The sequence below is a fragment of the Scyliorhinus torazame genome, chromosome 4 (genome assembly GCF_047496885.1).
Source record: "Scyliorhinus torazame isolate Kashiwa2021f chromosome 4, sScyTor2.1, whole genome shotgun sequence".
NCBI lineage: Eukaryota > Metazoa > Chordata > Chondrichthyes > Carcharhiniformes > Scyliorhinidae > Scyliorhinus > Scyliorhinus torazame.
In genome coordinates this window covers 186,091,610-186,119,567 of record NC_092710.1, presented here as the reverse complement: position 1 = coordinate 186,119,567, position 27,958 = coordinate 186,091,610, and the positions used below count along the sequence as shown (strand labels likewise).

The 27,958-nt window shown below is 45.8% G+C and overlaps 1 protein-coding gene and 1 non-coding gene across 4 annotated transcripts in view; both read right to left on the bottom strand.

Moving 5' to 3' along the window:
• LOC140410637 (sterile alpha motif domain-containing protein 12-like) overlaps positions 1–27,958 on the bottom strand; it is a 122,572-nt gene that overhangs the window by 40,306 nt on the left and 54,308 nt on the right. The gene's annotated exons all lie outside the window — the stretch shown is intronic.
• Positions 7,858–7,939, bottom strand: trnas-gcu (transfer RNA serine (anticodon GCU)). The gene has a single exon. It is a non-coding gene; the product is annotated as a tRNA-Ser (tRNA).

Below are 27,958 nucleotides of genomic sequence, written 5' to 3'. Positions count from 1 at the left end.
ACATTGCCTAGATCTCAACAGCAGCTTGGGGGAATGGTGGCATTTACAAATGAGTGACGGGTTTATCAGGACAGTGGGGTGGATTTCGTAACCTGGGAAACATCCACTAACCCTCCCTCAACTCAACTGCTGTGTCCACCCTCGATTATCAGATTTACTTATTCACTTTGTTGTTTACTTACTGGTCTTTCATGCTCATTGTTGCTCCCACCTGTCCTGTCCAGAAGACAGGAAACAAAATATATGAGTGGGATTCTCCAGCATCCCCCCTCCCATCCCGCCAAGTGTTTAACAAAGAACAAAGAAAAGTACAGCACAAGAACAGGCCCTTCGGCCCTCCAAGCCTGCGCCGACCATGCTGCCCATCTAAATTAAAGTCTTCTACACTTCCGGGGTCCGTATCCCTCTATTCCCATCCTATTCATGTATTTGCCAAGATGCCCCTTAAACGTCACTATTGTCCCTGCTTCCACCAGCTCCTCCGACAGCGGGTTCGAGACACCCACTACCCTCTGTGTAAAAAACTTACCTCGTACATCTCCTCTAAACCTTGCCCCTCGCACCTTAAACCTCAACAGGTTCGCTGGCAGCAGGATTCTGTGTCCCCACCGCTGTCAATGGGAATTCCCATTGAAGCCACCCCATGCCACCGGGAAACCCACAGGCGGGGATGTGGTGCCAGCGGGATCAGAGAATCTCACTGCCAGTGAGAATTCTGGCATATATCTATGTCAACCTGGTTACTTTATGAAATTATTTCATTTTCAAAATGGACAAATTTTTATCCTGGATGTGCTGTTCTTGGAAAGGATCCAGAAGAGGTTCACAAGAATGATCCCTGGAATGAAGAACTTGTCCTATGAGGAAAGGTTGAGGACTCTGGGTCTATACAGGTTGGAGCTTCGAAGGATGAAGGGGATCTTATTGAAACTTACAGGATACTGCGAAGCCTGGATAGAGTGGACGTGGAGAAGATGTTTCCACTTGTAGGAAAACTAGAACCAGAGAACACCATCTCAGACTAAATGGACGATCCTTTAAAATAGAGATGAGGAGGAATTTCTTCAGCCAGGGGGTGGTGAATCTTTGAAACTCTTTGCCGCAGAAGGATGTGGAGGCCAAATCACTGAGTGTCTTTAAGACAGAAATAGATAGGTTCTTGATTAATAAGGGGTTATGGGGAGAAGGCAGGAGAATGGGGATGAGAAAATATCAGCCATTATTGAATGGTGGAGCAGACCCGATGGGCCAAGTAGCCCAATTCTGCTCCTATGTCTTATGGTCTTACCCTGATTATGCCTAAATATCCATGACTCATACCAGAGGAACTTCTAGGCTTCGGAAAACCAGCAGGGACTTTGTTATTTCAAAGAGGCACTAATGCCCCCTGTAACTGCAGCAAAACATATTCAAAAGAAATGTGTGGTGATATGTCTGAAAGCAATATTGTAGATGGCTGGTGGTGCAACCTCCAGCCAGCAGGTGGCGGTACAGACCCACCATGCAGTCTTGAGACAGGGGTCATGTGACAAAGCACTCAGATATAAGTGTGGGCACATCGGGAGATGGTTACACAATGTACAAGAGGACAGTCGTGCCGAGGGGGAGTTCCAGGGCAGTACTAAGAAACTGCATGATCGCGATCTTACCATGTGTGATTTAATAAAGATCCTGGTTTGGACAAGTCCCAAGTCATTTGGTAGATTCCTTGCTGGACATCGAACACCAAACACAACAAAATGCACCAACACCCTTTACATTTCTGAGGCACAACTCTGGCCACGGAGATTAGGACTAAATCCTGTGAGGGTTTAAAGCCCTATTCTGTGGTGGGGTGGACTTGATTATGTGCATCCCATGGTCATCTCAGGGTGCCATATTGAAAAGGCTCCCAACATCTCTGACACACCATTGAAGAAAGAAGATGGACTGCCTGAAGAATGAAGATGGATCTCCAAGAACACTGAGGCTAGAAGATTGACCTTTTCTTGGACACTGAAACTGGAAGATCTACCTGATAAATGCTGTCCCCACGCACTGCTGTGGTGTTCCAGGGTCCCTGTCAACCTCCATCCTCAACTTCTGAGGCAGCGCAGGACTTCTGCAGGTCAACTGTGTTCTAGACTATCATATTTTCATGGTTGTGTCTTCATCTGCATCACATTAGTGGGATGCAAATCAGTTTCTCACCTGCCACCAGCCAGTTTCCCAACCCACCATGGCAACCCCCCACAGGAAATTCACACCAGCATAAAACCGATTTTTGGACTCCCTTCATTTTGCTGTTATAATTTTTGATCAATGGACATATACCTTTAAGTCAAGCAGAGGAAGTGAGGAACTCAAAAGTTACAAAAAAGTACACTATGCTAGCTTTTGGAAAGCAGAGATCGAAGGGACTCAGTTCTATTGGTTGGCTGGTGGGCAATGAATTGGCAAAACGTCGTATTCTGCCTGGCGACTGGTGGTAATTAGGTCCTATGCAAATGGGATGGTTTTCAGAGAATCAAGGAAAGGACAGTCGAGTCCTGGATGCTCAGAGAAGAAGCTGTGAGTCTCTCTTTCTCTTTCTCTCTCTTTCTCCAGAAAAGCTGCACCAAAGGAGCACCCCACCTTGCCCAATGCCCATAATCCCACCTAACTTTTTTTGGGACATGAAGGGGTAATTTAGCATGGTGAATTCACCTAACCTCCACATCTTTGGACTGTGGGATGAAACCGGATCACCTGGAGAAACTGACATAAACACGGGGAGAATGTGCAAACTCCACACAGTCACCCAAGGCCCTGGTGCTGTGTTGCAGCATTACGAACCACTGTGCCACCCCAACCTTTATAAAACACTGGTTAGGCCCAAGCTAACCAGTATTTTGGCCAGTCCTGAGCACCACATAGTAGGATATCAAGGCTACAGAGTGGGCGCAGATTCAATAATAACTTTCAAAAAGGAATTGGAAAGATATTTGAAAAGAGATCATTTGCAGGGCTAGGGGAAAAGAGCAGAGGAGTGTGAAACATATTTGCTAGCTCATTCAGAAGATTCAGCACAAGCGCGATGGACTAAATGGGCTTTTGGTGTGCAGCCTCTTTCTATGATGCTCTGATCAATGTGCATCTTCCCAAGTTTTTCAGGATGTAATATTTGGGATAGCTTTCAATTGTGAGGTATGTTCATTAGGAATGGAATTGAAATTATTCAGATTAATTGGATTCTTAGAAAAATCTATAGTTAAAATTCTTAAAAAGGACACTGCACCTGTAATTCTCCTCTATAAACAAGATGTCATTAGATCAATGATTCTATAAACTTATTTAATAACTTCTGGCACTGAAGTTAATAAGAACTTGGTGAAGATGAGCAAGAGAGAAATGATAGTCTGCAAAAACAGTAGTCAGTAAATTACCTTGGGCCATTTCCATGCCCCCATTAATGGCAAATTACATGAGAACATTGGCATTGAAGGGCGAGCAGATTGCTTGCTCTCCGTCTTGGCTAAGGAGCTAAAAATAAAATTATTAATAGAAAATAAATTAAATATATGAAAGAGGGTAGAATGGATAATCAAAGAAAATTAACATGCTGTTCCTGATAATAGCACTCACCATAATTGCACCATCTGAAACCAGGAATTTGGTATGTAGGCAAATGTAAAATGTAATTTACTTTGTTGCATTTCACCATATAGCATATTAGTATGTATGAATAGCTTCCACAATAAAGTGATCTAGACTTTGATTCTAAGACAGTTTTGACAAACAAGACAATTCAATATCTAGAAAAGGGTCTAAAGCATTTCACATCAAACAGATGCATTCTTAAAATGGATTTATTGTAACTGACTGAAAGATCACACTTTAAAATATATTAGTGTCAGGATATCAATTTGGAAGAATGATCCCAGATGTGTACTTTCTAAAATCTTTGATGAATCTAAACTGGATTGTAAAGGATTGCTTAAATGGCTCAAGTTCAGTTGAAGGTTTAAACAAGCCAGTTGAGACACAAGGCAGTGGTGCCTCATTAACACCTGAATTGGAATAATCAAATGAGGAGTGTGCGATACCACACCTCCGACAGACAATGGTCGCAACGGTAGTCCCTGTGGTGCTATACATCACTGTAAGTATACAAAGGGTTAATGTACATACACTACACCTAGCTAGACACTAGATGGAACACTAGAGACATGACACACAGACGGTCAACCAATTGGTCAGTAAGATAGGACATACCAATGGGCAGTCACGATACACACAAAGGTGACACTAACACAGGAGGGCATTACACCAACCCATATCAAAGGACACATCACACATGCTCAATCTCTTTCCAGTGGAGACACTCAGTGTGTACACAGGGTTGATTTGAAACACATCGCTCCCACCACGTGGATTGTAGCAGACTGGTTTGTCAGTCTGAGTAGCTATAGAAGGATTAACAGTAGCGTCGAATCCAAGTAGGAGAATTGGTAATAGTTTAATAAACGTGTTAAAGCTACCTCCAAGTCTGAACCTTCCTTTGTCAGAGTGCACATCAAGGAAGCAGCTTTTTAAAAAAATATATTTTTTATTAAGGTTTTTTAACAACGCAACTTTTTTCGCCTTACAAACCATCACCCCCCACCCCCCCCCCCCCCCCACCCCCCCGTAACAAAATAGCGCAAATTCTCCCTGAGCAAGATATATACATGGCAAGATGGTATATTTACATAACTTTATACACTGGCTCTTGGCCGCGCGTACCGTTTCCCCCCACCCTCCATGCTATCTCCCGCTCGTCCATCCCCTCAAACAGTCTCTCGTTCCCCCCTCCCCCCGCCCCCCCCCCCAGGGTTGCTGCTGCTGCTGAACGACCTTCTTCTAACGCTCTGCGAGATATTCTAGGAACGGTTGCCACTGCCTGGAGAACCCCTGTGCAGACCCTCTCAAAGAGAACTTAATTCTCTCCAATTTTATGAACCCCGCCATGTTGTTAATCCAGGCCTCCAGGCTAGGGGGCTTCGCCTCCTTCCACAATAGCAAGACCCTTCGCCGGGCTACTCGGGACGCAAAGGCCAGAATTCCGGCCTCTTTCGCCTCCTGCACTCCCGGCTCATCCACCACTCAAAATATTGCTCGCCCCCAGCTTGGCTTGACCCGGACTTTCACCACCTGGGACATTACTCCCGCCACTCCTCTCCAGAACCCCTCCAATGCCGGGCATGACCAAAACATATGGACATGGTTCGCCGGGCTCCCTGAACATCTTTCACATCTATCCTCTACCCCAAAGAACCTACTCAGCCTCGCCCTCGTCAGATGCGCTCTGTGAACCACCTTAAATTGTATCAGACTGAGCCTGGCACACGAGGAGGAGGTATTAACCCTACCCAGGGCGTCGGCCCATAGCCCTTCCCCAATCTCCTCAAGGAAGCAGCTTATGCTACGTCAAGAGCATAACAAAACAGTCCCCTGGGCCATCAATCTGATCAGGAGAAATGACTCGCGTTCCTCTGACCTGTATTCTGCTGCAGGGAAGCCTGACTTCCTAACCTTGAATTCCTTCTTTATCTTCTAGATTGCCTCTTACTCGTATTTGACAGTGCGTCCCCAAATTTGCAGATGATACAAAGTTGGGTGGGAGGGTGAGCTGAGGAGGATGCAGAGATGCTTTAGTGGGATTTAGACAGGCTGATTGAGTGGACACATGCATGGTAGATGCAGCATAATGTGGATACATGAGGTTATCCACTTCGGTAGAAAAAATAGGAAGACATTATTATTTGAATGGGTCTAAATTAAGAGAGGCGAATACTCAGCAAGACCTTGGTGTCCTCGTGCATCAGTCGCTGAAAGTAAGCGCACAGGTACAGCAGACAGCAAAGAAGACCAATTATATGTTGGCCTCCATTGCGAGAGGATTTGAGTTTAGAGATGTTTTACTGCAATTGCATTGGGCATTAGTGATACCACATCTGGAGTATATGGAGGGAGTGCAGTTTACCAGGTTTACCAGGCCGATTCCTAGGATTGCGGGACTGTCATATCAGAGAGACTAAATCAGTTTGGATTATATTCATTGGAGTTTAGAAGAGTGAGAGGGGATCTCATAGAAACTTACAAAATTCCAACAAGATTAGACAAGGTAGATTCAGAAGAATGTTCCCGATAGTGGAGAAGACCAGAACTAAAGGTCATAATTTGAGGACTGAGGTGTGGAGAAATTCCTTCACCCAGAGAGTGATGAATCTGTGGAATTTGCTACCAAAGAAAGTAATTTCAAGAAGGAATTAGACATAGCTCTTGCGGCTAAAGGGATCAAGGCATTATGGAGGGAGAAGGCAGGATCAGGGTATTGATCAGCCATGATCATAATGTATAGTAGAGCAGGCACGTAGGGCCGAATGGCCTCCTCCTGCTTTCATTTTCTACGTTTCGAAATCATCACCATGCATGACAAAAATTCCAGTTAGTTTCTCTTTATGGTACCAGTGGAACATTGCGGGGTCTGCTTTTAACTGAATGCAACCCATTTTCAACAGGACAGACCTCATGGAAAAATACCACACTCTTACGTATCATTCAATCTTGTTTAATTTCCATAGCTTTACTTCTACGTCACTAGTTTCTTAGGGCAGTTTCAAAAAACTCTCTCCTTGTAAAAATGCAACCTTTATGTCAATAGTTTTGTATTCCCAGGTGTATGACGCCAAAATAAATCTTCAAACTTACTTGCCCTGCAATAGGTGAGTGGACCCTGACATTCTGATCCCCTAATCTCTCTTCAAAACCTCAGGCTACTAACCTTGTTTTGGCTTCATACAAGTGGTCTGGACGTACCTTTTCTGTACAGATCCACCGGTGAGATAAAGTTAGCTGTTTCCTGTCAGGTACATCAAGTCTATACTGCAAATTCCTTCCAACTTGCTAATTCTTTCTGCTTTGTTTCCTTTTTTTTAAAGCAATGAAAATCTCTTGATCATCATGACTTCTACTTCTATTCAGATTGATAGCTTGCTCCCTAGGCCTCATTCTCGTTAAAGTACAACCTCTACTTGCATCCCTGTCCCTTTCTTGACTACTATTCCATGATTTGATTTGTCACGTGTACCGAGGTGAAAAGTCTTGTTCAGCATACAGTCCAGACAGATCATTCCATACATGAAAAAACATTGGCATACATAAATACACAATGTAAATACCATAGACACAGGCAGCGGGTGAGCATACGGAGTGTAGTACTACTCCATAGAGAAGATGTGTGAAGAGATCAGTTCAGTCCATAAGAGTCATTTAGGAATCTGGTAACAGCGGGGAATGAGCTGTTTTTGAACCTGTTAGTGCCTGTCTGCAGATTTTTGTATCTCCTGCCCGATGGAAGAAGTTGGAAGAGAGAATAACCCATGTGCGAGGGGTCTTTGATTATGCTGCTCTCTTTCCCAAGACAGCAGGAAGTGTAGACAGAGTCCATGGATGGGAGGCGGGTTTACGCGATGGACTGGGCTGTGTTCACATAGATACATAGAACATACAGTGTAGAAGGAGGCAATTCGGCCCATTGAGTCTGCACCGACCCATTTAAGCCCTCACTTCCACACTATCCCTATAACCCAATAACCCCTTCTAAACATTTTTGGACATTAAGGGCAATTTATCATGGCCAATCCACCTAACCTGCATGTCTTTGGACTGTGGGAGGAAACCGGAGCACCCGGAGGAAACCCACGCAGACACAGGGAGAACATGCAGACTCCGCACAGTGATCCAGCGGGGAATCGAACCTGGGACCCTGGAGCTGTGAAGCCACAGTGCTAACCACATGTGCTGCCGTGCTGCCCCCAAAGTGATTCACTTCTGAGAAAACGGTGGATGAAAGATCGATGAGGATGGGATTCGAACCCTCGCGTGCAGAGCACAATGAATTAGCAGTCCATCGCCTTAACCGCTCGGCCACCTTGTCCCTACTTGCACGTTTCGTCATGACTTTCTGTAGTTTCTTATAGTCTTGGGCCGAAAAGTTGCCATACTAGGCTGTGATGAAGCCAGACAGGATGCTTTCTGTGATGCATCTGTAAAAATTGGTAAGAGTCAATGTGGACATACCAAATTTCCTTAGTTTCTTGAGGAAGTATAGGCGGCCGTTGTGCTTTCTTGGTCATAGCGCGACATGGGTGGACCAGGACAGATTGTTGGTGATGTGAATACCTAGGAATTAGAAGCTGTCACCCATCTCCACCTCAGCACCATTGATGCAGACAGGGGTGTGTACGATACTTTGCTTCCTGAAGCCAATGACCAGCTCCTTAATTTTGCCGATATTGACACAGAGAGTGTTGCCGTTACACCATGCCACTAGGTTCTCTATCTCCCTCCTGTACTCTGACTCATCAGTTTTTGAGATCGACCCACTATGGTCGTGTCACCAGCAAACTTGTAGATGAACATTGAATTTACAGTGCAGAAGGAGGCCATTCGGCCCATCGAGTCCGCACTGGCCCTTGGAAAAAGAACCCCACTTAAGCCCCATGGCAATGGAGCCAAATTTTGCCACTCAGCCGTGTGTGTTCAGGGAGTTTATTAGGGGGCTAAGTACGCAGGTTTGCGGCCCCGGTATTGAGGACCATCGTGGAGGAGGTGTTGTTGTTTATTCTTACTGATTGTTGTCTATGGGTCAAGAAGTTGAAGATCCAGTTGCAGAGTGAGGAGCCATGTCCTACATTTTGGAGTTTTGATATGAGCTTGGCTGGGATTATGGTGTTGAAGGCGAAGGTGCAGTCAATGAATAGGAGTCTGACGTAGGAGTCCTCTTCATCGAAGGATGAGCTTAGGACCAGGAAGATAGCATCTGCAGTGGACCGGTTGTGGCAGTATATGAATTGCATGTGGATCAAGGCATTCTGGGAGTATTGAGTTGATGTGTCTCATGACCAACCTCTCGAATCACCTCATAATGATAGATGCCAGGGCCACTGGACAGTAGTCATTGAGGCATACCACCTGGTTCTTCTTTGCCACCGGTATGATGACGGTCTTCTTGAAGCAGGTGGGAACTTGGAACGGAAAAGGGAGAGGTTGAAGAACACATCCACTAGTTGGTCTGCGCAGGATCTGAGTGCATGACCAGGGATTCTAGCAGGACCCATTGCTTTACGAGGGTTCACTTTCAAGAAAGCCGATCTGACTTGTGAAGCTGTGACAGTAGGTATGGGTGTGTCCCAGGCTGCTGGGGCAGTTGACAATGGTTTGATGGTTTCCTACTCAAACACAAGCATAGAATGCATTGAGTTCATCAGGGAGGGGTATGTTGCTGCCAGAGATTCTACTCGGCTTTGCTTTGTGGCTCGTTATGTTGTTTAAGCCTTGCCACAACCGACGAGAATCCGTGTCATTCGTCTGTGACCCTAGCTTAATCTGGTATTGTCTCTTGGCATCCCTGATGGCTTTGCGGAGGTCATACCTGGATTTCTTGTGTGGTCAGGTCATCTGTCTTGACAGCCTCAGACGTGGCCTTCAGTTGGGAGTGAATCTCCCGATTAAACAATGGTTTTCCGGTTGGGGAACGTCGTACTACCTTCTTTGGCACACAGTCTTCGACACACTTATTGATGAAGTCTGTGAGGGTGGTGGCATATTTTTTTAGGTTGGCCATTGAGTTCTTGAATATGGACCAGTTCACTGACTCCAAGTAGTCATGTAGGAGCTATCTGTTGCCTCGGACCAGCACTGCATGACCTTCTTAACCGGATTCTCCCACTTAGGTTTCGCCTGGAGAAGGAGCACCGTCTTATGGTCTGATTTTCCTAAGTGCAGTCGGGGGGGTGGGGGGTGGGGGCGGGGGGGGGGGGGGGAATTTTGGCAGTACACTCGAGGTTAGCCTGGTTCAAGTCCCCGGCCACGATGAACAAGGCCTCCGGGTATTCTGTTTCACTCTTACTTATAGCAGTGCACAATTCATCAAGCGCCTTCTTCACTTCCACCTGGGGTGGGTGTAGACGTGATAATGGCAGAAGTGAACTCCCGTGGATGGTAGTATGGGCGGCACTTCACAGTCAGGTATTCCAGGTCCAGGGAACATTAGTTCTCCAGGGTCGCCATGTCTGAGCACCTGGTGGAGTTGAGGAGACAAACTCTTCCACCTTTCACTTTGCCCAATGACGCCTTGCGGCCCATCTGGTGTATTGCAAAGTTGTCAGGTTTTATGGCACAGTCCAGTGAGGCAGAGGTAAGCCATGACTCCGAGAAACTGAGCATACAGCAGTCTCTTACTTCCCTCTGAGATGCAAGTCTAGCATTAAGCTCGTCCAGCTTGTTTTCGATCGCTTGGACATTTGCCAGGAGTGTGCTGAGGAGAGGAGACTTGAAACCACGTTGTTTTAGTCTCTCTTCCTTAGTGGTAAGCAGTAATGGCCATGTTTCCCTCTCCTTATCATTCCCATCATTCTCCCATAAGAGCAGAACTTCATTCACAATTTTGCGATATTTTTCTGGTGTCACAGCCACTTTCTGGTTGAGTGTCACAACTGATACCTGATTTTTGTGTTTCCACATCTTTACATGATTTTGCCAATCCATAGAATTTGCCATTCTCCTGCACATTTAACCATTTTTTGTATTTTCCAGAGATTTCCCCTGCTCTCCATATTATAATAGCATCCCACCATATACACTGGTCCCTTCTGGCATCTATGTTATCTTTAGTTAGTTAAACTTTTGAACAAATAGCGTCATCTTGTGCTTGAATATTACACTGTTCAATGTCTATCAAATTGTGTCTCCCGTCATCTGCTCCTCATGACTACCATGTGTATAGTGGCGCAGTGGGTAGCACGGCTGCCTCACGGCGCTGAGGTCCCAGGTTCGATCCCGGCTCTGGGTCACTGTCCGTCTGGAGTTTGCACATTCTCTCTGTGTTTATGTGTTTTTCGACCCCACAACCCAAATTTGTGCAGGATAGGTGGATTGGCCACGCTAAATTGCCCCTTAATTGGAAAAATGAATTGGGCATTCTAAATTTATTCTTTAAAAAGTGTATGTAAACTGCATGGTGCCTCCTCATTTTCTACGTGCTGTTCAGGACCTGTGAATGTATTGTCAATACAATCAATCACGAAGAATCTACACGAACAATTTGATTGCCGTGTTGTATGATTACCATTGTTCCCTATTACCTTGCTATCCCCTTTCCACTCCTTTTGGACTTCCCTTTCAGAATATACCATAGTTTCTTGCCGTAATTATATCTCCGATGGCCATATGCTATGCCGTAGAGCTCACCAAATTATCTCCGAAATCTCAGCTTTAATGAATCGTTAAACTGCATCATTAAACTAAATAATGTCAAGCACACAACAGGGCATGGTGGTGTCTTGGGATATTTAATGCAGATTTTGCATTGAGCAGTGATTTGTTCAATAAGGTCATCGTGGTGGCTTGAGACAGACACTGGAGTCTTCCAGCAATAAACAAAGGGCGTTATTGATGAAAGGCAATGGCAATTTAACGGGCACAGAACACGATACAACAGGTCCCTGGTCCACACTGTTGGAGTCCTGCTCCCAGGCACAAACTCCCCATTAGCCAGGGTTTGTGTGCTCCCACGCAATCCGGCCCCTTGGGGCCATGATACTCAGTAACCATATCCTTTATCAAGTACTCCTGCATTTTGATATAGAGTCCTCAGTTTCTGTGGTGCTGGATAGGCAAACTGCCTGTGTAATTTACAAATGATATTTTTGTCTACCAAATTCTTATTCTCGGTCGTTAACAAAACGTCATGTTATTTTTGATGAGAAACCGAAGGCTTCCTTAGTGGTAAGCAGTAATGGCCAGATTGAGTAAAATACAGCTCCACACATGTACCAAACACTATAGCTCGATCATTCTTCATGTCTAGCGTCATCTGAGCCTTTTTCATCACAGATCAACTTAAAATTAGCAGTATCTCGCTAGAAACCACATCAGCACTGATAAACAAATTGATCCCTGCGATCTTACAGAGGAGGACTATCTGTTCGGAGGAGGTTAATGTGTTGTTATCTCTGAACCTGATGGCAGGTGTCACTTTCATCTTTCCTTCACCGGTCTGTCTACTGAAGGGACCCCAGATAGCAGTTAAGCCAGTCCATACCACATACACTGTAGAAGTGCAACCAATGTCTAAAGCTGCACAGTTGAAGATATCGATCATCGATTTGCTTATTATCAATTGCGACCAATACAATTCCACCACGGCAGTCACCATCATTTTCAGTCTCAGATAAATCCATCTCATGGGTTACTTCAAAAACACAATTTCTCCTTTGAGACAGTTCCTCACATAATGATATTGGGAAGCACACCGGAAACATCGATTAACCATGCCCCATACATTTTTGGGGTTTGAACGCCTACGGTCACCATCCCAGGCACGCCTTTTGTCCCAACTTTCCAACTGGCTAGGGTTATGACCATTTTCAAACCTCCTGTCTGCAGAATCCAATGAAAGAGACACACCAGGAACACATGGTAGGATATAATGAACACAGGTTTATTCGCTATTCACATCCAACTCTCCTCGCCCCGAAGGGTCACCCTCACGGACCTGTACCCAGGTCACGGTATATAAACAATAAGGTTTCCCCCTTGTTAAAGGAAAGCCCCGCCTCATTTTACCGGGGGAGTTCATACTCCTTGGTGCTCACAGGGATCCAGAGGTGCATAATCCGTGAGCTCTGAGAGGGTCATAACACTGCCATCAATCTCATCTCCGTTTTGGAATTTTCGTCTAATATTTGGTCGACCTTAGAATTGAGCCACCATTGAATCCTCTATCCTTTGGTTTATGGTACTTTTGTTTGCATATTCTAAGAAAGTGACTGGGAATAACTATTTTCCCAGAAACGTTTCACAGGGCTGCAGCCATTTGATTTGGGAAAGAATCATTCCCCCAGAATTGAAAGCCTGTTAGTACCAAAATTCTATCAACACGGGGAATGTGGGTACAGTCCAGTAATTTAAAGCCAATATGGATTCCGGAATTTCAAGTGCAATTCTCTGTAGTATTTTGTAACATTTATCAAAATCCATGATATTTTCTTCTGTGGATTGATCCTCTGATTTCCTAAACCTGTCAAAGATTGCCCAGACTTCATATGCTTTCAATAACTCGACTTTGTGTAAAACGTGTGGGGGGTGGGGCATTATCAAGCAATGCATAGGCTTGCTCAAGATGCGATTCAGGTGCCTGGACTGCTCTGCTGGAGCCCTCCAATACAGCCCTGATAGGGTCGCTCACATCGTTTTCGGGCAACATGCTGGAGGAGGTGGAGGAACGGCATGCCTCATCCTATGAGGAGGATGTGGAGGAGAGCCAAGGGCCCGATCAAGTACTGGGGGCTGCACAATGTGTGCCCCAGGGGCTAATCTAATCGCCTCCAGGTTCACCGACTATGTGGCCTGACCACTAGCAGCTCAACCGTCTGTCCCACCCGCATAAACCCTCCACAGACACCCCACCCTCCCTACACCCCATCCTCCACCGCCCGAGAAACCCCATCCCCCTTCTGAGCTTCCCACCCAGGTGATTCAGAGATGCTGCAGTGTTGCACCCACGCCCCCCCCCCCCTCCGTGGGTGTCACCAGTACGGGCCCCATCACCTCCTTGAGGTGCCCAATGGCCCCCGGGTGACTCCTTGGAATAGTGGACTCCCTCCAATCTTTGTTTTCTCCCTGCGGTTGTGGGCTGCATTCTCTTGAGGTGCCAGATAATGCACAGTGTGAGACACTCAGACGTGGGCAGCACAAGGGGCCTGCAGCTGGTGGCCTGTGTGGCCTCTGGCGGGTAGTACGGGTGTTGGCATGTGGTGCAGGAGGGTAGGGTGTAAGGGGTGGGGCATGTGGGATGGGCGTGGCACCAGGAGCTCCGAGGTGGTGACTCACAATGTCTGGCCAGGGGTTTACCCATCCTAACCCAGCACTGTGTGGCCTCATGGAGGTGGGGGGGGGGGGGGGTGGCAGGGGCACGGAGGTGGTGACTCACCCGGGCCACCCTGAGGAGGTTCTGCAGCTTCTTTCGACACTGCTGCCCAGTGAGGACTGCCCAGTCCTCGCCCCGCGCCCCCCCCCCCCCCCCCAGGACCCCGGAGCCCGCCCACGCCGCCTTGTCCCATCGGTAAGGTAGGTGATTTAATTTACGCCGGCGGGACAGGCAGTTTATCGGCGGGACTTCGGCCCATCCGGGCCGGAGAATCGAGCAGGGGGGGCCAATTTCTGTGCTGTACAACGCTATGACTATGATTGCCAGTGACCCGAATTTTCATCAGTGCGCGATACGGCTGCAGGCTTGTGTGGATCGTGATCCAGCACCCTGGTCTTTCAACCTAGTCACCTCGTAGCAGCAATCGCCCAGTCCCCGCAGTTTTTCTGGAGTCAGGTTAGCTTTTCAAGGACTCATGGTTCACAACAGCTCCAAAGTATTGTGAACCATACTCAGGACGAGGAAATCTTTAGAAAGACAAGTTCAAAAGATCTTACCCTTACCCCCTTGTCAACCTATGCCTCTCCAGCCACACCCATGGCTCCTCATACCCTTCATGCCAATTTATGACACATACATGCTTACGTACCCAGTATACACTCTGGGCAAAACAAATGAACCCGTTAATAAAAATAGCCTGTGTGAAAAAGCTTTAAAAAAAATTTTCATTCTTGTATGATGTTCTTAAAAAATATGCTTTTACTACAGCCCTATAAAAATGTCAATCAGTCAGGACTTTAAAGTCAGTAACAGAAACTAAAAGCACTTCACACCTCTACCTTGTGTAAATAAACATTCTGCAATTGACAGAACATATTACAGAGAAAGGACTGTCAATCAGGCAATGTTTTCCCTTTGATGCAATTGTTTCAACATGCTGATGGTTGTCTGGGCTCTCAGCCAAGAATACATAATGAACACTTTTTGGAAAGAAAGTAGTAAGTTATGAATAAATGATTGTCTTTTTTTAAAAAGCTTTTCCACACGCACTATTGTTACCATATGGTTAATCGGTTCTGTACAGAGTGTATACTGGGTGAACGGGATTGAAGTGCCTTATGTTCGGATGAAGGGACCGACCATGCGGGTAATTGAAGAGGCATAGTTCAGCATGGAAGGTATGAGGAAACAAGCGACTGTGTGGGGGTGAGGTGGTGTGAATGGCTAGTCCTGAAGGGCTGATTTGAGTTTTACTATTACAACTGGGACCTAGTCCCATAGCACCAAGGGAAGGGGGGGGCCTTTTAAACTACACTTTGGCTGACTCCGAACTCTTTCAGGGGGCTGCGGGCCTGATTCCAGTTATCATCCACACCCCCAGATTGAGGCACTTACAGGCACTTTCTCCCGAGGTGGGCGCGCCGACCTGAGAAATTTCCTGACTGCTGCTACCCAGCTCCAGAATGAATTCCCAGCCATACGTTTCAGGTTGAGGACCTTTCATCAGCACTAATCTCTAGCTGCATTTCAAAATTCTAAACCATGAAGAAGTATTTTAAACACATCGGCCCAGAATTTCAGGGAGCTGTGAACTCCATAGATTTCTTTCCCCCCCCCCTCACTCTACAGCTCAAACACATTTTCCCTGTAAGTGTGTGCTACTAATAACTTAGTAAGGGCAATGGGACACCTGGGACTCTCATGACAGATGAGACCAACTAACAACTTTGATAATCAATCGGATTTAAAGATTGAGAAATAAACTGAGGAACAAAAGAGAAGGAAGGTGAATTTGAATTAAATCAGTTCAAAAATAAGGAAGATTACATTATGAGTAAGAAAGGAAAAACAATTTACTACTTGTAGGAAAAAGATTCCAAGTTTAAACATTTCCTTTTCTGGGTGGATAGTTTGATTGGCATTGCAGAATTATAAATATCCAAATTAAAAGATATTTACACTATTAAGTACCATCCCTAACTTTTTGTTGTGAATTTAATGGACAATGAATGTATCACTGCTGCAATTTTGTGAAATTTATGGCGAAATTAAAGCATGTTGCTGTATCCTCAAGGTTAAAGCCTGAGCTGCATAAATCAACCAGCCACTTGTGGTGATTCGTATTTCACAAAGTATCTCTTCTTTGCCACTAGTTTCTGGAAAATTTACATATTAATAATAGCAAGTGTCAGTAAACTAGCTATTATGTGGCTGCAAATTTTGGGGCATTTTATGTGCATTGAAACTTAGCGTTTATTGACAAAACACAACTGAATAGTTAGATCCTCAAAAGATTTTATTGAATTCAGGAGGGTTCTGGAAATTTGGAGGTCTCTTGCTGAATCTGAAAAACTATGAAAAATAATACTACCTCAGATACATACAATTAGGTAGCGTAATTGGGTTTGCTAGCTCCACTAACATCAGAATATTGACAGTTTGGTCAGCCTAGAAGCTAATGGATTGGATCATTTGTATATAAAATACACAATTCCAACTGGAAAAATGGCTCTTAAGGAAATATCAGAATATGATGTATGGGTCTAACTATGTCCTAAGCATAAAAGTTAAGGATGTAAACATTACCAGGGATATGGACTCTCATCAGGATATTTGAAAATTGATTTGTTTCTGCTTCAGTTATGACAGCAACGCTGACTTAACATTTGTATTCCGCCAACATTTACGAATGTGGTTAACAGGGTGATAACGGCCAGATAATCTATTTTGTGATGTTGAATGAGGGATAGATATTGGCATGGATACCAGAGTTAAATGTCTGATCATAACAAAATTAACTGGCACGTCAGATTCACAGGGTCCAGTTAACTCTCAACTATTAAATTATTCTGAACCAGGTATGTAAACCAGGGGAGGGACAAGCTGCATTGCAAGGGCAACTTATAAATCTTAGATGCATCTGGTAAAAATCCAACTTTATCTGCATATATGAGTGAGGAGAAAGAATGATTACTCAGATTCTAATGATCCACTTAGACCAGTCTTGTCTAATGCATTAACTTCTAGCCTCGTGTGGCTAATTAGGAATCCACATGTCACTAATTGCATTCTCCATGAGGAGATAAAAGAATAATTGACACTGTTGTTTGGCATCCGAATATTCGTATTTGAATGGAATTTTCATAGACGCTTTGAATTTGCTTTACGTTTGTTGGTAAAATGGCAAGACAAAAAAAGCAGAATGTGAAAGTTACCATGGTAAGTGCTTTATTTCCTTGGCTGCTCTTCACTGGCTAGACAGAATTTACGAGGGGTGGTGATCACAGTCGGCAGTATCTCTCTGCTCCTTTTTATTAATCCAGATTGGAAGCTGCATATTTTTCACCCGCTCGTCTGACCTGGGCTGGGTGAGGTGTGTGCAGTGTTACCAGGTTCTTCCAAGGGCAGCAGCTTCAGGATAAATTAAGCCATGCCCCCTTTATATGGCACCTAGATAAGTGTGGGGAGGGGCGGGGGGTAGAGAGAGGAGGGTGTGGTGGGAAGGATAGGATGGGCTAGAGAGCATAGGATGGGTTGGGAGTGTCGGATGATCAGTCTGAGGGTGGGAGGGAAGTGGGGAGATTGATGGGGTAGATAGGGGGGAGTCAGTGGTGTGGGGGAGGAGGAAGTAGAGCAGTTAGTCAGGAAGGGGTGTCAGGTTGGTGATGGTGGGGGGAGGGGGGTTGGTGGTGGTAGTCAGGGATCCAGTGAGAGGTCAGGTTGGCAGTACCATAGTTACCCAGGAGTTAGAAGTAGCTTTAATCCTTCTAATTTTCCCTGTGTAACTATTCTGCTAAAAGAGCTGGAGCCATTCGAAATCTTTAAATCCGATTTAAACCTAAGTTTCGGATGATTCCCAATGCAGGATAATTGCGCATCAGAAGTTTAAACTTCCCGGCTGTGGTGAATGTATCACGGCAACTATTTACCACTGTATTGCATTGTACTATGTTGTTGCCCTTGTGGGCTCCACCTATGGACCATTGTATCACATTACATCGCACTGTATCATGTTGGTGCCCTTGTGGGCTCCGCTCCTGGCTCTGCCTCCCTTGCGGGAGGTATATAGATCTGCAGTCCTACAGGCGGCTCTCAGTGCAGAGCAGTTGCAGGCAGGCACAGTTCTAGCTGATTAAAACCACTGTTCACTTCAACTCTCCGTCTCGTGTGAATTGATGGTCGCATCACCGGGAAATTCCCGTGCAATAAGGAATCCGCGTGCAGTCCCCAACGCATCTTCTGGGCTACCTCCAGAGTAAGACCTCCCAGAGAACGCAAGTTCTGAGCCATGGTGAAAACACCAGAGTTCAGGCTCTTGGAAACACCAATTTTAAATGAACTTTGTGGTCAATTCAACCAATCTGAATAATTGCATCAGAAGAATTCAGGCCCAACCAAAAACAGGTTACTGTAGGGCATGTCCAGGCAATGGGTAAACAATATCCAACCATGTCCTGGATGAAGAGCATGGGCAGATCTTGCTGTGCAAATCAATATTCTCAGTAATCTCTGATGACCTTAAAGTATCGCTTGCAACTGGCAAGTAAATGCCTGAAACCTGCTTTAAGATACAAGACAAATTCATGCCAGAATTTCTAACTTTGGTGAAAGACAAAGACTGCAATGCACTGAATGCCATTAGAAGTTTGGTAAATAAATATAGATGAAATGCATTTGTCAACATTGTATGTGAGGCATTTTTTAAAAAATTAGTGCAAGTAACCAAAATGGTGCCACCGCATTGACCAAATATCAGACAGTCCAAGAGTATATTGCATATCCACCAGATGCATTCTACGACCCATATTTATTTGCAAACTGTCCCTCAGCAGGAACTCACTGTAGATTTCTCCTATAGGAATTTAAATAGATAGCCAGTGTACATTTAACAAAACTGACTCAGAAATCACTGTTTAAACTCTAGTGCCACCTAGTGTTATCAAAGCAGAATTATCAAAGCATAAAATGTCAAAGTGAAAGCAAAGTGATGTTTGCACAGGCAGATTTCAAATCCTTGGGTTAAATAAGTTTTTGCTCAAATATTGATGCTGTGACAAACTGATGTATACTGGTTCACGGTGGAATTTCTGTTTTCTTCATCAGTGGCAGTAGGAGCATTTCTGGTAACTTCAAAAACAGTCATTTTTATAGGCATCCATTGTGAAAAAAGAATCAACTTGCTACCATATGGCTCACAAGAGAGAGACGTCCCAAATGGCCGGAGGGATGCCAGATGAAGGTTCTCTTGGGCACGGAGGAGAGAGACATTCCGCTGGCCGGGGAGGATGTCGCCCTTTCCTGCGCTTATGTTGAGATCAGCGGTGCTAAACCAAGTGAGGATTGAGACTGCAACATGCATCAGACAACAATGCTGAGTCATGTCTCCTGTTTCTCAGGCCATTTCCATGCACTGAACTCTCCTTTCTTTCGCAGGCACATCTGGGAAGCAGCTGAGACAGTCCAACTCCAGCCCAGAGAGCAGCATAGAAGGGGAATTCACAGGGCCTGAATTGGGAGAACTGTCACAGAGCTCACCCCATACCGTCCACCAGTGCCCAGCCACGCAGCTCGGCGGGAACTAGTTTTAGAGAAGCCTCGGGGTCACAATCCAGTGGGCATAACAGACTGTCAGATTCGCAACAGGCAGAGGCAGGGCAGGCCCAGGTGCCAGCACTGGGAGGATTGTCATAGGGCAGAAATCTGCTGAGACCCTGTCAGATGACGAGCCTCAGTCTCTCCTCGGGCAGTGTGCCATTGCCAAGGCAATGGTACAGGCATACTGTGGCAGTCATCGATTTTGGAAGTTATTGTGCCAAGGGTTAAATGCTGAGCAACAATCAGTGGTGCTCACACACATAGCTGGTGCTTGAGTGGACATAATTGTATGATTAGTTTGACTCCAAACATATTGTAAGTTACAGATGAACAGTCTCAGCTGCAACGGGGCACTGGTGACTGAAACGTTTTTTTCAATTAGCCTTTCCTTTGCCAACGTCCTACCTACAGTAGCCCCACCCCACCCCTGAGATTGAGTGGAACCAGCAGTCTGTAATGTATCCCCACATCCCCACCACATCCCTCTGCCCCCAACTCCCTGGGTCAAGCCCTTTAGTTTTTCTCCTCCATGAAGACAGGGAGTCGAGTGCTGCGCTCACCTCTGAGCTCCCCTCAGAGGTTTGCTTGCCAGATGCACACCTTTTGAATTCAGGCCAATCGTGCTTAGTACCGTTCTTACATAATGCCACCATGGATGGTTTCTTGATGGGGTGTATGACTCCGGCATATGGGCCCGATGCAAATCTATTCCAATGACATTCCTGACATTGAACGGTGGAAAAGTAACCTGCCACTGAAGGGAAGAGGGGATGTTTGCATCTTGGTTTCACATTGACTTGAAACACAACTTCGTGCTTCTCGCGATATTTTCCACTCCTGTCGCTGAACCCGCCTGATGCAACTGGGAGCAGAAAATCCTGACCTTCATAGAATTCCTACAGTGCAGAAGGAGGCCATTCGGCCCATCATGTTAGCAAAATATCATTATTGAGCCTACAAGGAGCTTGCTCTAAAAATTGGACCGTTAGATATATATCCATACTAGCACAGAATTAAAACATATAAAATGTAAAGATTAATTTTAAGCATTTGAAAAGTCAGAATAGTCTGAAATTTAAACTGAGATGTTTTTCTGTTGATTCAAAACATCACGAAAGTATTATCCCCAATTAATATATTACAGCTGTGTTTATTTCTAACCTATATGTCATGGTAGTGAACAATTACTGGCACTATTGCAAATAAATACAACAAAGAATGCTATATCGAGCCTTTTCCAGTTTCGCTGCTCGGGCCCATTAAAGAATTTGACTACAACATAAATATTTGAAGATGTGGTCAATTAAATGCAGCTATAGGAAGTAATTGTAGCTACTTTTCAATAGAATATCACTTCTTCCATCATCCTACTTTTCATCTACCTCTAATTAGATCAACATAGTTAAAAAGGTTTGCACTATATTGCACCTTTAAAGATAGACAAATATCCCAAGATGCTTCACAAGAGGGAGGTTGGGGACACCAAGCAGAAATTGGAGAAAAAAGCCAGGAAAGGTGACTGAAAAGTTGTGACGTTTGGGAAGTTTCTGAATCATAATAGCCACCTTAATTAATGTCTCAAGTAGGCTTACATTAACCCTGCAATGAAGTTACTGTGAAAAAACCCAGTCGCCACACTCTGGTGCCTGTTAGGATACACCAAGGGAGAATCCAGAATGTCCAAATTACCTAACTTGGGACTTGTGGGAGGAAACTGGAGCACCCGGAGGAAACCCACGCAGACACGGGCAGAATGTGCAGACTCCGCATAGACAGGAATTGAACCTGGGACCCTGGCGCTAACCACTGTGCTACTGTGCCACCGCAAGATAAAGATGAAGTTAAGACAGACGGATTTAGAAAGGAATACTAGGATGTAGGTCTGTAATGGCTATGGGTGCTGGCACTGATGATGGAATGAAAGGTGCAAAGGGAGGTGGGGATACAGTTGATGAGTCAGAAGAGCAGAGGGTACAAGTTGGCATGTGGAAAATTGCAATAGTCAAATGAAGTAAGGTCATGGAGGGAATTATAAATGTCTAGGTTCTAAATGGGCATATGAGGGAATAAAGGACCAAAAGAGATAAGTGAGCACAGAGACCATGGATGCAAGTACATAAGTTTGGATATATTGGAATTTTGTGCAGAGAAAATCTCAGGAGGCTCATGTGAGTAATGGAGAATTAGATGAGCAATAAAGATAAGCTGCGGGATTCTCCGTCGGCAGGATTCTCCACCCTGCCGGCAACGCACACACGCCTGCGCGTGGGATGGGCCACAATGAGTAACCCCATTGGCTGGCTGTGGGAACGGAGAATCCAGTTCCTGGCCGGGGTGGTGGGGGGGGGACTGCGGCGGAAAACGGGGCTGACGGGACAGAGTATCACGCCCCTGGTTTAATGATGATGGGGCGAAAGGTAGGGAATATTGAAGTGGAAATAGGCAGTATATACCATTGCAAATCAGACATGCAATGCACTAAAATGATAATTGTTCATTGCGCTTGCATAACTTGGTCTTCTACAAGTATCTTAAAAGTATCCACATTAAGTACAGTCCAATAATTAACTAAAATATTCTTGTGTTTCCACATTTTTTATTTTCACAAACAATCCTAGTCACAACCAGACACAGGGCTAAATCGCTGGCTTTGAAAGCAGACCAAGGCAGGCCAGCAGCACGGTTCGTTTCCCATCCCAGCCTCCCCGAACAGGAGCCGGAATGTGGCGACTAAGGGCTTTTCACAGTAACTTCATTTGAAGCCTACTTATGACAATAAGCGATTTTCATTTCATTTTTTTTTTCATTTTCACATTACCATTTTGGGTGAGAATTGACAGACATGGGAAATGACAAAAATGTTGTTGCAGAGGAGAATGCCAAAGGCCAACAGATAAGGGAGCCAATGTCTAGCCTTTAATGATTCTAGGTGAAGGGTTATGAAACAGTGGCAGAATCTTCTATAGAGCTATCTTTAATCAAGCCATACATGCCATAAGAACCATCTCAGAATACCAGCCTAAGTTTCATAGGTCAATGTACCATCTATATGTCAAGGCAATTACTATGCTACCACACAGATTAACAACAAACTGCTAAAGTTGCATATGTGGTGACGATAATTGGCTGAACTATTTAACATTTCAGTTATTCTGCTAATAATGCCAGTGAGAAACTAACAACCCTCATCACAGCTCTGTGGTATTGACATTCACAGCTGCCTCCAGCATTCTGAAGCACAGCATTCTGGAACTATGAAACAAGCATCATGTTGTTCTTAGGCTGATGAGTCACTTTCAACTCTCATCTGCATACCAAAAGTGCACTAGCTCAGTTTGTCTGGTCATATAGCCAATTATAAATATGCATTAGATTATCAAAAAATTCAATGGCCAGCTCTTTTTGTGACTCATTATTTTCAATTATTACCCAACACTGATTTCATCTTACCATAAAACATGAATAAAAATCAGCCTCCAGGGAGTTTCTAAACATTTTATAATCATTAACTTCCTGTGCAATCGCATGCTAATTGATTGCCATTTAACAGGCTTCTGCATTAAACAACAAAGGACCGATCTAAATTTAAAAGCAGGTGTGACAATATTACGCCATTAGGAACAGCCTAAATTTCAGCATTTAGTTTAGTTCAATCCACAGAGTAAATCCAATCCTGGAGCCACTAAAGGCTCACTTTTATCTCAAATGCATGGAAATGGAAAGAAATTGTCCCTTATTATGTGAATGTGATGTACTACAATATCAAAATGTTATTTTAACTGCTGTGATTATGGATGATCTCTCCAGTTTGTAATTTTTCATGATTTCCTTAAACTTTGGACTTTTGAAGGTTGATTTTGGAAAAAAAGCCAAATTGGCATTCGGTAGAAACAACAAGGATGCTTACAGTCAAAAAATAAAGCTGCATCATGGTATTTCTTTAGGAATTAGTTTATATCTTTCAAAGGAGTTAAACAACATACAAGATTTATATGCAAGATTTAATATTGCTTTGGAAAGCTTTTTAAATGGTAAGTACAGGAGAGTAAAGCAATCACAAGACCAACTGAGTCTGCCAAAAAAATGATGATGGTGGAAATTGGTTATCATTAACTGCACACTATAGAGGTGGTTGCCCATTCTAAGCATGGACTGTACAAGTGCTACACAGTGGCATGGTGGCACAATGGTCATCACTGCTGCCTCACAGCGCCAGGGACCCAGGTTCGATTTTGAACTCGGGTGCCTGTGTGAAGTTTGCACATTCTCCCCATGTCTGCGTGGGTTTCCTCTGGGTGCTCTGATTTCCTCCCACAGTCCAAAGATGTGAAGGTTAGGTGGATTGCAAAATTTCTCCTTTGTGTGTGGTTGCAGGGAGGGGAATTGGGCCTGGGTAGGGTGGTCTTTTGAAGGGTCAGTGCAGACACGATGGGCTGAATGGCCTCCTTCTGCACTGTACAGATTCTATGATTCTGCACACTGTACTCCACAAGTTTTTTTTAAAAATATATATTTTATTAAAGTTTTTCGATCAAACAAAAACAAAAAATTTCCCATTTTACAACTTTGTAATAATATATACATTGATCGTTTTTTAAATAAATAATATGCTAACTAACGGCAACTGCCAACAACAGAATAAGAAACAACAGATATAGTAACTAAAATAGTAACTTTGTAAAATCTAATATAAATAACTAATATATAAACACACACATAAAACCCCTGAGGACCCAAATGAGTTCTTCCCCCACCCCCTCCCCCCTGGGTTGCTGCTGCTACCTTTCCTATTTTCCCTTATCGCTCTGCGAGATAGTCGAGGAACGATTGCCACCGCCTGGTGAACCCTTGAGCCGAACCTCTTAGTGCGTACTTTATCCGCTCCAATTTTATGAACCCTGCCATGTCGTTTATCCAGGCCTCCACGCACGGGGGTTTAGCTTCTTTCCACATAAGTAGAATCCTTCGCCGGGCTACTAGGGACGCAAAGGCCAAAACATCGGCCTCTCTCGCCTCTTGCACTCCCGGCTCATCTGCAACCCCAAATATAGCCAACCCCCAGCCTGGTTCGACATGTGGGTGTGGTTCGCCGGGCTTCCCGCACCTATCCTCCACTCCAAAAAATCTACGCAGCCTTGCTCCAGTCATATGCGCCCTGTGTAGAACCTTGAATTGTATCAGGCTGAGCCTGGCACACGAGGACGAAGAGTTTGCCCTACTTAGGGCATCTGCCCACAGCCCCTCCTCTATCTCTTCCCCCAGCTCCTCCTCCCATTTTCCCTTCAGCTCCTCCACCATCGTCTCCCCCTCGTCTCTCATTTCCCTATATATATCTGACACCCTGCCATCACCCACCCATGCCCCCGAAATCATTCTGTCCTGGATCTCTTGCGCCGGGAGCTGCGGAAATTCCCTCACCTGTTGCCTCACAAATGCCCTCACTTGCATATAGCGAAATGCATTCCCAGGTGGCAGCCCATATTTTTCTGTCAGTGCTCCCAGACTCGCGAACATCCCGTCTAAGAACAAGTCCTTCAATTTCGCAATTCCTGCTCGCTGCCAAGATTTAAATCCCCCATCTATCCTTCCCGTGACGAACCTATGATTGTTCCTTATCGGGGACCACACTGAGGCACCCGTCACTCCCTTATGTCGTCTCCACTGCCCCCAAATTTTCAGAGTTGCCACCACCACTGGATTTGTGGTGTATTTTTTCGGGGAGAACGGCAACGGTGCCGTCGCCAGTGCTTTTAGGCTAGTTCCCCTACAGGACGCCATCTCCAGTCTTTTCCACGCCGCTCCTTCTCCTTCCCTCATCCACTTACATATCATTGACACGTTGGCGGCCCAATAATAATCACTTACACTCGGCAGTGCCTACTGCGCTGCAGGAACCCCCTCTTTACTCTTGGGGTCTTTCCAGCCCACACAAAGCTCATAATAACAAAAAGAAACCTTGGAAGAATCACCATTTTAACCGCCTGCACCCTGCCCGCCAATGACAGGGGCGCCATGTCCCACCTCCTAAAGTCCTCTTCCATCTGCTCTACCAGTCGTGCCAAGTTAAGCTTATGCAAGGTTCCCCAGTTCCTGGCCACCTGGATCCCCAAATACCGGAAATCCCTTGTTACCCTCCTCAACGGTAAATCGTCTATTCCCCTGCCCTGTTCCCCGGGGTGCATCACAAACAGTTCACTCTTCCCCACATTCAATTTATATCCTGAAAATTCTCCAAACTCCCTGAGTGTCTGCATTATCTCAGGCATCCCCTCCACTTGGTCCGCGACATACAACAACAAATCATCCGCGTATAATGACACCCGATGCTCTTCTCCTCCTCTAAGTACCCCCCTCCACTTCCTGGAGCCCCTCAGCGCTATGGCCAGTGGCTCAATTGCCAACGCAAACAGTAACGGGGACAGGGGACATCCCTGTCTTGTACCCCAATATAGTCGGAAGTGGTCAGATCGTTGCCTATTTGTAATCACACTTGCCACCGGGGCCCTGTACAGGAGCTGAACCCATCTAATGAACCCCTCTCCAAATCCAAATCTCCTTAGTACTTCCCACAGGTAGTCCCACTCCACTCTATCAAATGCTTTCTCTGCATCCATCGCCACCACTATCTCCGCCTCCCCCTCCGGTGGGGGCATCATCATCACCCCCAGCAGCCTCCGTATATTAGCATTCAATTGCCTCCCTTTAACAAACCCAGTTTGATCATCATGCACCACCCCAGGGACACAATCCTCTATCCTCGTCGCCATCACCTTGGCCAAAAGCTTGGCATCTACGTTCAAGAGGGAAATAGGCCTGTATGACCCGCACTGCAGCGGGTCTTTGTCTCTTTTCAGGATCAGCGATATCATCGCCTCCGACATCGTCGGGGGTAGTGTCCCCCTTTCCCTAGCCTCATTAAAGGTTCTCGTCAGAAGTGGGGCCAGCAGGTCCACGTATTTCCTATAGAACTCCACCGGGAACCCATCCGGTCCCGGGGCCATCCCTGCCTGCATGTTCCCAATTCCTTTTACCACCTCCTCCACCTCAATCTGCGCTCCCAGTCCTGTTCCTCAACCTTCGGGAACTCCAGCTGGTCTAGGAAACGCATCATTCCCTCTTTCCCTTCCGGGGGTTGAGCCTTATATAGCCTCTTGTAAAATACCTTAAACACCCCGTTCACCCTCTCCGCTCCCCGTTCCATCTTTCCCTCCTCGTCTCTAACCCCTCCGATCTCTCTCGCCGCCCCCCTCTTCCTAAGTTGTTGGGCCAGCAGCCGGCTCGCCTTCTCTCCATATTCATACTGCACTCCCTGTGCCTTCCTCCATTGTGCCTCCGCCTTACCCGTGGTCAACAAGTCAAAGTCCGTGTGCAATCTCCGTCTTTCCCTGTATAGCCCTTCATCTGGAGCCTCCGCATATTGCCTATCCACCCTCAAAATCTCCCTCAACAATCTCTCCCTTTCTTTACCCTCTTGTTTCCCCTTATGGGCCCTTATGGAGATCAGCTCCCCTCTAACCACCGCCTTCAGCGCCTCCCCCTTACACATACCCCCTCGTCCGCCAACAGTCCCATATCTAATCTCCAGAGTGGGCGCTGTTCCTTTTCCTCTCCTACTTCCAGATCTACCCAATGTGGGGCATGATCTGAAATGGCTATAGCCGAATACTCCGTTCCTGCCACCTTCGGGAACAGCGCCCTTCCCAGGACAAAGAAGTCTATCCGGGAGTACACTTTGTGGACATGGGAGAAGAAGGAAAATTCTTTACTCCTTGGCCTAGTAAATCTCCAGGGATCCACTCCTCCCATCTGCTCCATAAAGCCCTTAAGCACCTTGGCCGCTGCCGGCCTCTTCCAGGTCCTAGATCTGGACCGGTCCAGCCCTGGGTCCAGCACCGTGTTGAAGTCCCTCCCCATTACCAACTTTCCCATCTCCAGGTCCAGGATGCGCCCCAACATACGCTCCATAAAGTTTGCGTCATCCCAGTTCGGGGCATATACATTCACCAGCACCACCTCCTCACCTTGCAGTCTGCCACTCACCATCACGTATCTACCCCCACTGTCCGCCACTATGTTCTTCGCCTCAAACAATACCCCTTTCCCCACCAGTATTGCCACCCCTCTATTTTTCGCATCCAAGCCCGAGTGGAATACCTGTCCCACCCATCCTTTCCTTAATCTGACCTGATCCGTCAGTTTCAGGTGCGTCTCCTGAAGCATGACCACGTCTGCTTTTAGCTTCTTTAGGTGCGCAAGTACCCTTGCCCTCTTAATCGGCCCGTTCAACCCTCTCACGATCAACCGGGTTGGGGGGCTCTTTACCCCCCCCCCCCCCCCCCCCCCCCCACCCCACCCCTTCGTCGACTAGCCATCCCCTTTTTTAGACCAGCTCCTCACCCGGTTCCCTCGCACCCGCTTTTCCCCCCGACG